The sequence below is a fragment of the Sinocyclocheilus grahami genome, unplaced genomic scaffold, assembly GCF_001515645.1.
Source record: "Sinocyclocheilus grahami isolate Dianchi unplaced genomic scaffold, SAMN03320097.WGS_v1.1 scaffold790.1, whole genome shotgun sequence".
NCBI lineage: Eukaryota > Metazoa > Chordata > Actinopteri > Cypriniformes > Cyprinidae > Sinocyclocheilus > Sinocyclocheilus grahami.
The window spans coordinates 852,328-861,895 of NW_015505969.1; the positions used below are offsets into that span (position 1 = coordinate 852,328).

At 34.5% G+C, this 9,568-nt stretch overlaps 1 pseudogene; it reads right to left on the bottom strand.

The window, feature by feature from the left end:
- Positions 1 to 3,799: 3,799 nt before the first annotated feature.
- The window catches only part of LOC107561734 (coiled-coil domain-containing protein 106-like), a 15,078-nt pseudogene continuing 9,309 nt past the window's right edge, over positions 3,800 to 9,568 (bottom strand).

Sequence of the window (9,568 nt, forward strand, 5' to 3'; positions counted from 1 at the left end):
TCACTATTTGTTTTTTAAATTTAATTAATTTGAGAACTTCCAGTTAGTTGCCAAGGCAACATTTCTAATTATTAAATTAGTTTTTAAGTTTTCATCGAATATTTCTATTTTATTACAGCTTTATTTCACACAATTTTAATAGTTTACGTTTTAGTTGACAATAACAACCCTGCTCTAAAGCTGTTTATATATATATATATATATATATATATATATATATATATATATATATATATATATAAACAGCATTAGCATTGATAGAAAACCATGAGCACCAAAGGCAGTTTAGCCTTCTGTTAACACTAGCATCTACACACACAAGCACACAAACACACCTGGATATAATAAGATCTAATCAAGAAAGTTGATGTTCATTTTCTGTTCTTTGTCAATTCACAGCACATTTGTCTTCTGTCTGGTGCGAGATAGCTGCTGCTTTAGATAAATCAACCTCTTCAAAAGGATGTGTGATGATAAGGCTTTTTGGGCCGGCCAGGTTTAGCATTGATAGAAAACCATGAGCACCAAAGGCAGTTTAGCCTTCTGTTAACACTAGCATCTACACACACAAGCACACAAACACACCTGGATATAATAAGATCTAATCAAGAAAGTTGATGTTCATTTTCTGTTCTTTGTCAATTCACAGCACATTTGTCTTCTGTCTGGTGCGAGATAGCTGCTGCTTTAGATAAATCAACCTCTTCAAAAGGATGTGTGATGATAAGGCTTTTTGGGCCGGCCAGGTTTTAATTAGCACTTGGTTTACTCTCAGCGCTATTCATTACAGATTCAGCAGTGGCCGAAAAAGTTGAGGTACCGTTAACAAAGTGGTTCAAAATTTCCCGGAGGATGCGTGTTGTTGTTGTTTTTTAACCGCTTCCAAGAGGAGAATGCATCCTTCCAGTATTTGTTGCAATAATTGCTGCGCCTCCCACACTTTTGTTATTTCAGTTATAGATCACTGTTATAAGTTTGGTATAAGTTTACAACATTAATACATTAGAATAGAAATAATAAAAGGGTACAGTAAAAGGTGATAAACTAACAAAATAAAAATGTGTTCTTGTGAAAGCCTAAACTAGCCACGGTTATAATTATTAGTGTGTATATTTGATTTATTTCATTTTTATTTCAATTATGAAAATAATGATACTGTGCTAGACATGTTGTGCTGTGTTATTTTTGAAATGAGTTTGCTTTATCCAATAATGGAAGATGGAAGTCGTAATATAAGAGAAAACAGCAGACTGCATTCACCAGGAAACCATCAACGTGAGGTTTTCATACCCAGGCTTATAACAACTGACACACCTAATTTTCCTTTTATGTTGTTTCAGATAAGTCCAAGGGATTCTGATTTTAAAGAATTCATAGACATGGGCTTTAAATAATTTATTTCTCAGCTGAGACTGCAAATACTAGGTCAATGTTAACATCAGTGATTCGTGACATGTTACCCAAAAGCTCATTTTCTACTTTCTTTAACCAAGTCTTTACCACAGCTGCACCGACCCTCCTGTCAGTGTATTTTCTCACACCAGGTGCCTCTTCAAATCATTTCCAGTGTACTTAGTCTCTGAATTGGGCTTTCATAATAAATGTTATGTAGCATCAGTTAGTTACTAATCAATTGTTTACAACTTTCATGTTTTGGGCTAGTTTAAGATTTAACAGATTTAAGATTTTAAATCTTTGGCACTTTGGTCAAATGCGCTTAAAAGATCTAAACTCAAATCAGCAGGCTAAAATAGACAAGACCAGCCAGCCTCATAGAGGCTTTTTTTTTGGGAACCTGTGCCTCTTAACCCTCTGGTGTTGTTCGGTCATTTTAGAAAATAGAAAATTAAAAATAAATAAATATTTTGAAAATTAAAAAATCGATACTTCATCTGAATGGTACAATACTCGATGACTTTTATGGCAGTCGCTATGTGTCCACAAAGAAAATGCGGACTTGATTCGAAAAAGCTACGAAAATACAGATAATTTTTTTGTGTGTACTATCTACAAATCATTCACAATGCAGAAATGCAGGGGTGGGATGACTAAAATATAATAAACAAGGGATGACTAAAATATCAAGTCTATCAATATCAGCCTTCAAATATTGGATTTTAAAGGCATTTGCTGCATTGGAAACCACATACTTCCCTTCTATATTGTAGGCAAAAAGCAATAGGCGAATGAATAAGTATGTCTGAATCCTTAGTATTCATATAGGAGTAGGGGAGAATTACCTGGGTGGTATACTAATTCTCGCGAGATTCGGACATATGTAAACTCAAGTTGAGTTTGAATATGCCTACTTGCCTACTAAATAGTAGGAGAAAAGAGTATTTGAAGAAAGTATTGCATTGCCATTTTGCACATTGCATATTAAATAGAATTTTGCTACCTATATGCTTCCATACAAAACCTCAGTATTCATAAAAGTGTAGGCGAGAAATCCCCAGATGTCCGAATGCTTCGGACCAGATACTGTAGTGTGGATCTGATGGACACTTTTCTATCCCAGGAGGCCATGGGAGTGGATGTGTCATAATCTAACTGTCATGTCTATTTAACATCTGACAGGAAAATGTTCTATAAGAATTGCAGATGAGCGCGTTAGAATTAGAATTAGTCGCGAGATTCGGACATATGTAAACTCAAGTTGAGTTTGAATATGCCTACTTGCCTACTAAATAGTAGGAGAAAAGAGTATTTGAAGAAAGTATTGCATTGCCATTTTGCACATTGCATATTAAATAGAATTTTGCTACCTATATGCTTCCATACAAAACCTCAGTATTCATAAAAGTGTAGGCGAGAAATCCCCAGATGTCCGAATGCTTCGGACCAGATACTGTAGTGTGGATCTGATGGACACTTTTCTATCCCAGGAGGCCATGGGAGTGGATGTGTCATAATCTAACTGTCATGTCTATTTAACATCTGACAGGAAAATGTTCTATAAGAATTGCAGATGAGCGCATTCAATAGACATGAAATAGACATCATGAGTGAGTGATGTATGTGTGCTGTTATGTAGAATTCACTGTTGTCAACACTGCTTTAGATAAATGTAACTTACGTTAGAAATGTAAATAAACAAAGTAACTAAACATGAGTTATCTATTTTATTTGTCCATTAGTACTGTTGATAAATTGAGGAACATTTGTGTAGGATAAAAAGCGAGTTACATCAGCAACTGCCTCAACATGCAAATGTAGTATTCTATTGAGCACATAAATCAGAGAGGTAACTTGAATCTTGTCTGGATGTTACAGGGACAGATGAGACACACATGTGTTTATATAAGAGCGTTCGCAGAGTGACTGATGAAGGAATGCTGCCATCAAAGGCTTTGAGTGAGTATACTACAGACATTAATAAACCATCTTTTTTTAAAACTTAAGTTGTAGTTTATTTTAATTATTGCTATTTCAAACAGAGTTATTACAGCACTTTTCATGTGCTGCAGAGCTTTTGTGGTGGAGCAGGGCTTGCAATGCAAGGTGACTCATTTTCATTTGTGGGGGGGAAAAAGGGACAACCTGAAACAAAAATAAAAAGTTAGATCATTTTGTTACTTCTAATACAGAAATCAAATGACATTGTGCTGTTAAAATGACTGCTTTTGTATTATGTTTGTGCATTTTTGTGGGCTCTGATTCCACACAGCAGCATCCTGGAAACGGTCTAGTGTCATGAATGAGACCCTCCATCACTCCAACTGCCCTTGTTGCCTCATCTGGGTCGGATGTTGCTGTCGTCTCTTCATCCTCAGTGAGCCCAGCTTCAAGGTTGTGGGGTTCAGGGGCCCCTCATCATGGTCTTCCTCATCCTCTCCGTGCACTCAGGCAAGGACAGCCTCGATGTCCCTTTCCCATCCACGATCAGATTCCAGTCTGACTGTAGCAATGAGGGACATGATGGACGGCAAAAACAGGTGAAGGTGGGTATGGTGGTCAGCCACAGAATTGGCAAAGCTGTGTTGAGATGGCAGTAGGATGTGGGATTCACCTCCTGTAAATATGTGATTATTAAAACAATAAGTTTGAATAAAGCTTTGTTTCATGTGTTGTTGACTTGTATGTATTTATTGTGAATTTGTGATGGTTACTTTTATTCATTTTTTACTCATTTATTCATTTTTCCTGTTGTTGTCAGTAAATATAATAATTTAATTAACTAATGCATTAATTCATTGCTTGATGGAAAATTGAGTATGTATGTATGTATTCACCTTGGCTGTATTTGTCTAGTGTGTATTCATGCATAGCTATTAGGGGTGTAACAATACACGTATTCGTATTGAACCATTCGGTATGAGGCTTTCGGTTCGGTATGCATTACAAACCGAACGATTCGTTGGACTAATCCTATTACATTTGCAAAATAAAAGAGCTTAAATTGTGTGAAATGTAATGTTCTCAGTGCCACTGTGCTCAACAAGGCAGCCCAAATGACATAACAGATAACGTGCTGTCTGCCCAGTGGTGTAACGTTAGCGGACGGGCACGCAGGGCACGCGCTTCGAAAGGCCCTGCAATAACCTCCCCTTGCTGGGTTGCGTCGAAATATGATGATCTTGTATCGCCAATAGCCAGAGATATTCAAAAACATTCAGTTATTGGCAATATTAAGAGGATTTGACATTTCCAATGAATGTAGACCGGCCTGTTACATTCTTATTTTTATTAGGCCTATTATTATTATGAAGTTACTTTTATTATAAAAGTTTATAATTAAATTAACATTACAATTAATTTACCCCACAATATTACCACATAACTGACGCGCTGTGAGGATAACAAAAGATAAGGCTATTTACTCTTCAATTAAAATGTTTTAAAAAAGGTCTTTTAAAACTGGTCTATTACAATTAATTATAGGTCTATAATTAAAATATTAACACTGCAGTCATCAATAAAAATCAATGGAATAAAAAGCTTTATTTAGCCTATTTCAAGCACCTACTTTCAAAAACAACCTGTTTAACACGAAATACGTATCTTCTCTTTTTTTTCACTATGTATGGGCCACAAGATAAATATTAAGGGAATAAATTAAAACTGTTATCAGCATATGTTGAAGTAGATTCGTCTCTCGTCATCTATGCGACGTCAGATGCCGAAAGCTCCGTCATTACTCCGTCATTGCGTTTTTACTTTCGCTTTCTGCAAGGTGAATTGACTGAGATTAAGAAGCTATTAAGGCTCATGGTTTAAAACAGAAATATTTCCAACGTTGCGACGAAAAGCAATTACCCCCCAATTAGGGTTGTTGAGTTAATGATGCTATGAGGTGTTAGTGCACTTGTCGCTAATATCTTCTTTTATTATTATTGCAGAATTTATAATCGCAAACAAGCTCAGGGAAAGATGGTTATATCTTTAACAATGAACAATCACAATGACAAAAAAAAGAAAACATAAATATAATGGGTTTGAGTACACCATAGTATGAGATTATATACACAGAAAAAGCACAATGACAAGGTTAAATATCTTTGAATATTCATAATATTCATGTAATCATAATGGATCAAAAAAAGATATATGCCTGAAGGATGAAATGAGTATTAAACCAGTTTTGCTTGTGGATGAAAAGATTAATTAACAACATATTCAAGAGATTACGATTTTGGGATTTTGTAATAAAAAAGATATCTTTAAGGATAAAACTGTGGGTCACATTAGTTGAGTTAAAAATATAAAAATTTAAATCAACCCAACATTTATTGATTATAAAATCACAAAATAAATGGCCAGCTGTGTCTTCAATAAGACCACAAAATGAGCAAATTTCATCAACATCAAAATACTTAAAGATAGATGAATTACACCTGTTGCTCATATCTTTTAAACTGCTGCATCCACATGGCGGATGATGTCCGGATCCCATTCATCCTTAATGTGATCAGGCTATAGAGTACATACTCTTTTAGCGTTCGTTAAGTACTTATTGAAATTAAGTACCTACTCATTGAGTATGCGCAGCCATTGTCTCTATTTTAACATGAAATACTGCCATAATTGAAAAGTAATATAAAAATATTAGAAAATGTTTTTATTATTTTCAGTAGAAATTTTTTAAATCATAATTATTCATAAATATTAATTAGTATCATGAAATTCTCTCAAAAGACAAAAGATTGATTTTATTGAAAATAATAAAAAAAAGTTACATTTCAGTCACTTTTGACCATGAACATGTGTGACCCCCAAATGAACAATATTAGAGGGTTAAATATGGATCCTCCATCTATTTAAGAGGATATGCCACTTTATATGTCTCTGAAATCATTTTTATATGGCTTCTTTCACAAAAATCAAGCATTATATTTGTTATATATTATGTTATAGGCTGTCAATAACTTGCAAAATCTCATTAAATGCAAAACAAAAGCAAAGATGCTCTTTTTATCTTAGAGTACTGTATGTCTAGTATGTACAGTGCATCTTATCATGTATGCACACATGCAAACCATTTGTTGAATTTCTCTTGAGATCTTCCTAAAAGTCTTTCTGACTTGATTCATCACCAATCCTTGTTCCAACTGGGGCTTCATTAAAATGTCCCTTAATAGTGTACAATCTTAAAAATAAAGGTTATTGATTTGTAGACATTTTTCTCTATTAAGGATTCTTGGGTTGGATATGTCTTCTTAGGAAATAGCTTGTGAGGACATTTTCAAGTGATCTGACATGCCTTAAATGGACTTTGCCTTAAAACCCCTTTTAGATCTAGTTGGAACCTTTATTGGAGAGTGTAAAGGACACAATTGAATTACACAGAATTTGAAATGGGTTTTCATATTTACTCAAACATATCAGGCACATCTTGTTTATGGCAGGTCCTTTTATATGAACAAGCCATTTAGTCTTTTTGACACTCATACACAGTCACTGATGATGAGTACATACATGTCTGCTGATCTAACAACAGTGTTTTAAAACAATATATAATATTAAAAACATATACTCTGCTACGAGGGAGCCAATACAAACCAGTTAATAGAAAAGGAAAGATATTCTTAAATTACCCTGGACATGGGCAATAAAGCCCAGCTAGTTCAACTGCTGATGACTTCCATAGTGTTCATTTCACTGATGCACTGTAATATTAACATTAGGGGAGACATATCAACCAGCAGGCTTCTATGTTTCCATAATGACTCCTAGTGGAAAGGAATAGCCATATAAAGTATATCTTAGCACTGTATTGAAATATCAAAGAAGGCCTGTACTGTTTATCAATGTGCATGCATGACCGTAATACTGCTAAAAATAGTACAAAAACTCATATTGCATATACAACCTAAAGAAAACCATTGTGTAATTGATTTAAAACTAATTTCAACATTTAATGAAGAAAATGTCCATGCTTCCCCATGCAAAACCTATCCGCTCTGACACAGTATAGTGGATAGATGATAAGATAGTTTTATATATCCAATCCATCATATTAAGTTTTGACATTTAAGAAAGGTTCTATCATCTCAAGTGGTCTTGATCTCATGTTTTGCACTGTTTTAGAAAAAAATAAGAATGAGATTTCAGAAATATTTAGGCCATAGGACTATACAGTGTGGCCTTTGAAAATGCTCTGAGGGCCTAGCCTAGATCTGCAATCTGCATGGATTAGGCACGTGTGTATGTGTCAGCTACCTGCCTAAACTGAGTGAACCGGTGCACTAGATGAGACTCCCCATTGACTGTGTGACAGTATGGCGGTGATATGATGAATGGGCTGTTTCTGTGTCATTTAATTACTTGCATTTTCAACTTGCTGGAGCACAATCATAATATTACCAAAAAGAACAAAGGAGGAGCTGTGATTCGTAGAACAAGGGGATTAATAGGGATCAAATAATAATCGATTATGTCTTGCTTCCACAAAGTGCACAGATCAAAATTGGATTATTCAATCAATCATTTGAAACACAGGGCAACTCAATTAGTGCTAAATGGAATGTAATTTCAAAAGATGGATCAGATAGGTCCTTCAGTTGTTACCCATAATTAATGTTCATGTCCCAGGCTATGACAGACAGCAGGACTGATGCTTGCCTATTATATCTGAGTGGCATTCCTCAGGGAACAGTTCTAGGCCCCATTGAGTTGTAAGAAAACAGATTTGTCAGCAAATGTCAACCTTTTTGCAGGGTTCAAACCAAGGATGACTATAATACCTGAGGGAAACTATTGATTAGCATTAGCAGTTCCGTACACAAGTGTTTTTAAACTAATCACTTGAGCTGTAAATGCCATATAAATTATTTTGGAGCCACAGGAGAATTATATGCTAATGCATTAACTTAATGGCACTGCTAGAATGCCTATAATCACAAACCTTCCACTAATGATTGTGTGACGTCAAAGGCAATAGACTAAGAATTGTTTTTTTCATGGTTTGAATTAACCTAGGCTAAGTGGAATACATTATTTTATCTATATGTCTGCAAAACTCCAAAACATGCCTATACATACCATTCAATACAATTTCCAGCTAGAATGAACACTAGGGGCAGTAAAACACCAACAACTTTTATTACTTTATATACAAATTTTGATTATAGGAGCAGATTAATGATTCACGCAGTTCATTGAACAATACTATGTTAAGGCCCTTAAAACACTTTTACCATAGTGCCACATTTGTAAACTAATATACTGTATATGAAGAGTTTGGTTCCAAAACGCTATAAATCCATTTTTATTAATTTGAGTAAAAATGTGTTTTATTTACCAAGAAAGTGGCAAGATGAAAACCACTATTTTCTGTTTCAAACTTTCACATAGCATATTTAGGTTATAATAACATTAAAAAATCTAATCCAGATTTCGATTTTCAAAGATTTATTATAAAATTTTCCCAAAATGCAATAAATCCATGACACTTTTTTTTCTTCAAAATGCAATAAATCCATTGAATCAATATAAAAATTATTTTTCATATTGAAACTGTTGAAAATACACAACATAGTAAGTTGATCCACATATGACAGCCTATGAACTTGGTCAATACTAATCTTATATGCAGGCACTGGACTAAAAATACATTCAATCAGTCATCGCTCCCAAAATGAATTCAGCGGGTCATCTTGTTAATGCTATAAATTAATTACAGCAATAAAAGAAAATTTCATCATGAACATACATGAACAACAATATCACATTAAACCACAGAAATTCCAAAATGACATTTTCCTTACATTCAACTTCGAAAAGTGCATTAATCTTTGGCATGTTACATTCATTTAGATGACTAGTGCTATACGCTGTATTAACAAAAACATTAATGGCATTTAATAAAAACACTTACACTGACAAGCTACGCAATATCGCGTTCATAATCGAATGTGACTCATCTGCGATTATGAATGCGATATAGCAGTGATCTACGACTCTGTGTATGAAATGCCGCTCCATCTGAAAGCACGTGATGTAGATTTACTATTAATCACAGAACCGGCTTTACTTACGAGATGCGCATGACAATCACATGCAATTTATCGTGCAGCCCTAAGTTTGTTTGTTGATCACAAAGTACAAAATAGATGAGGAAAACTAGGAC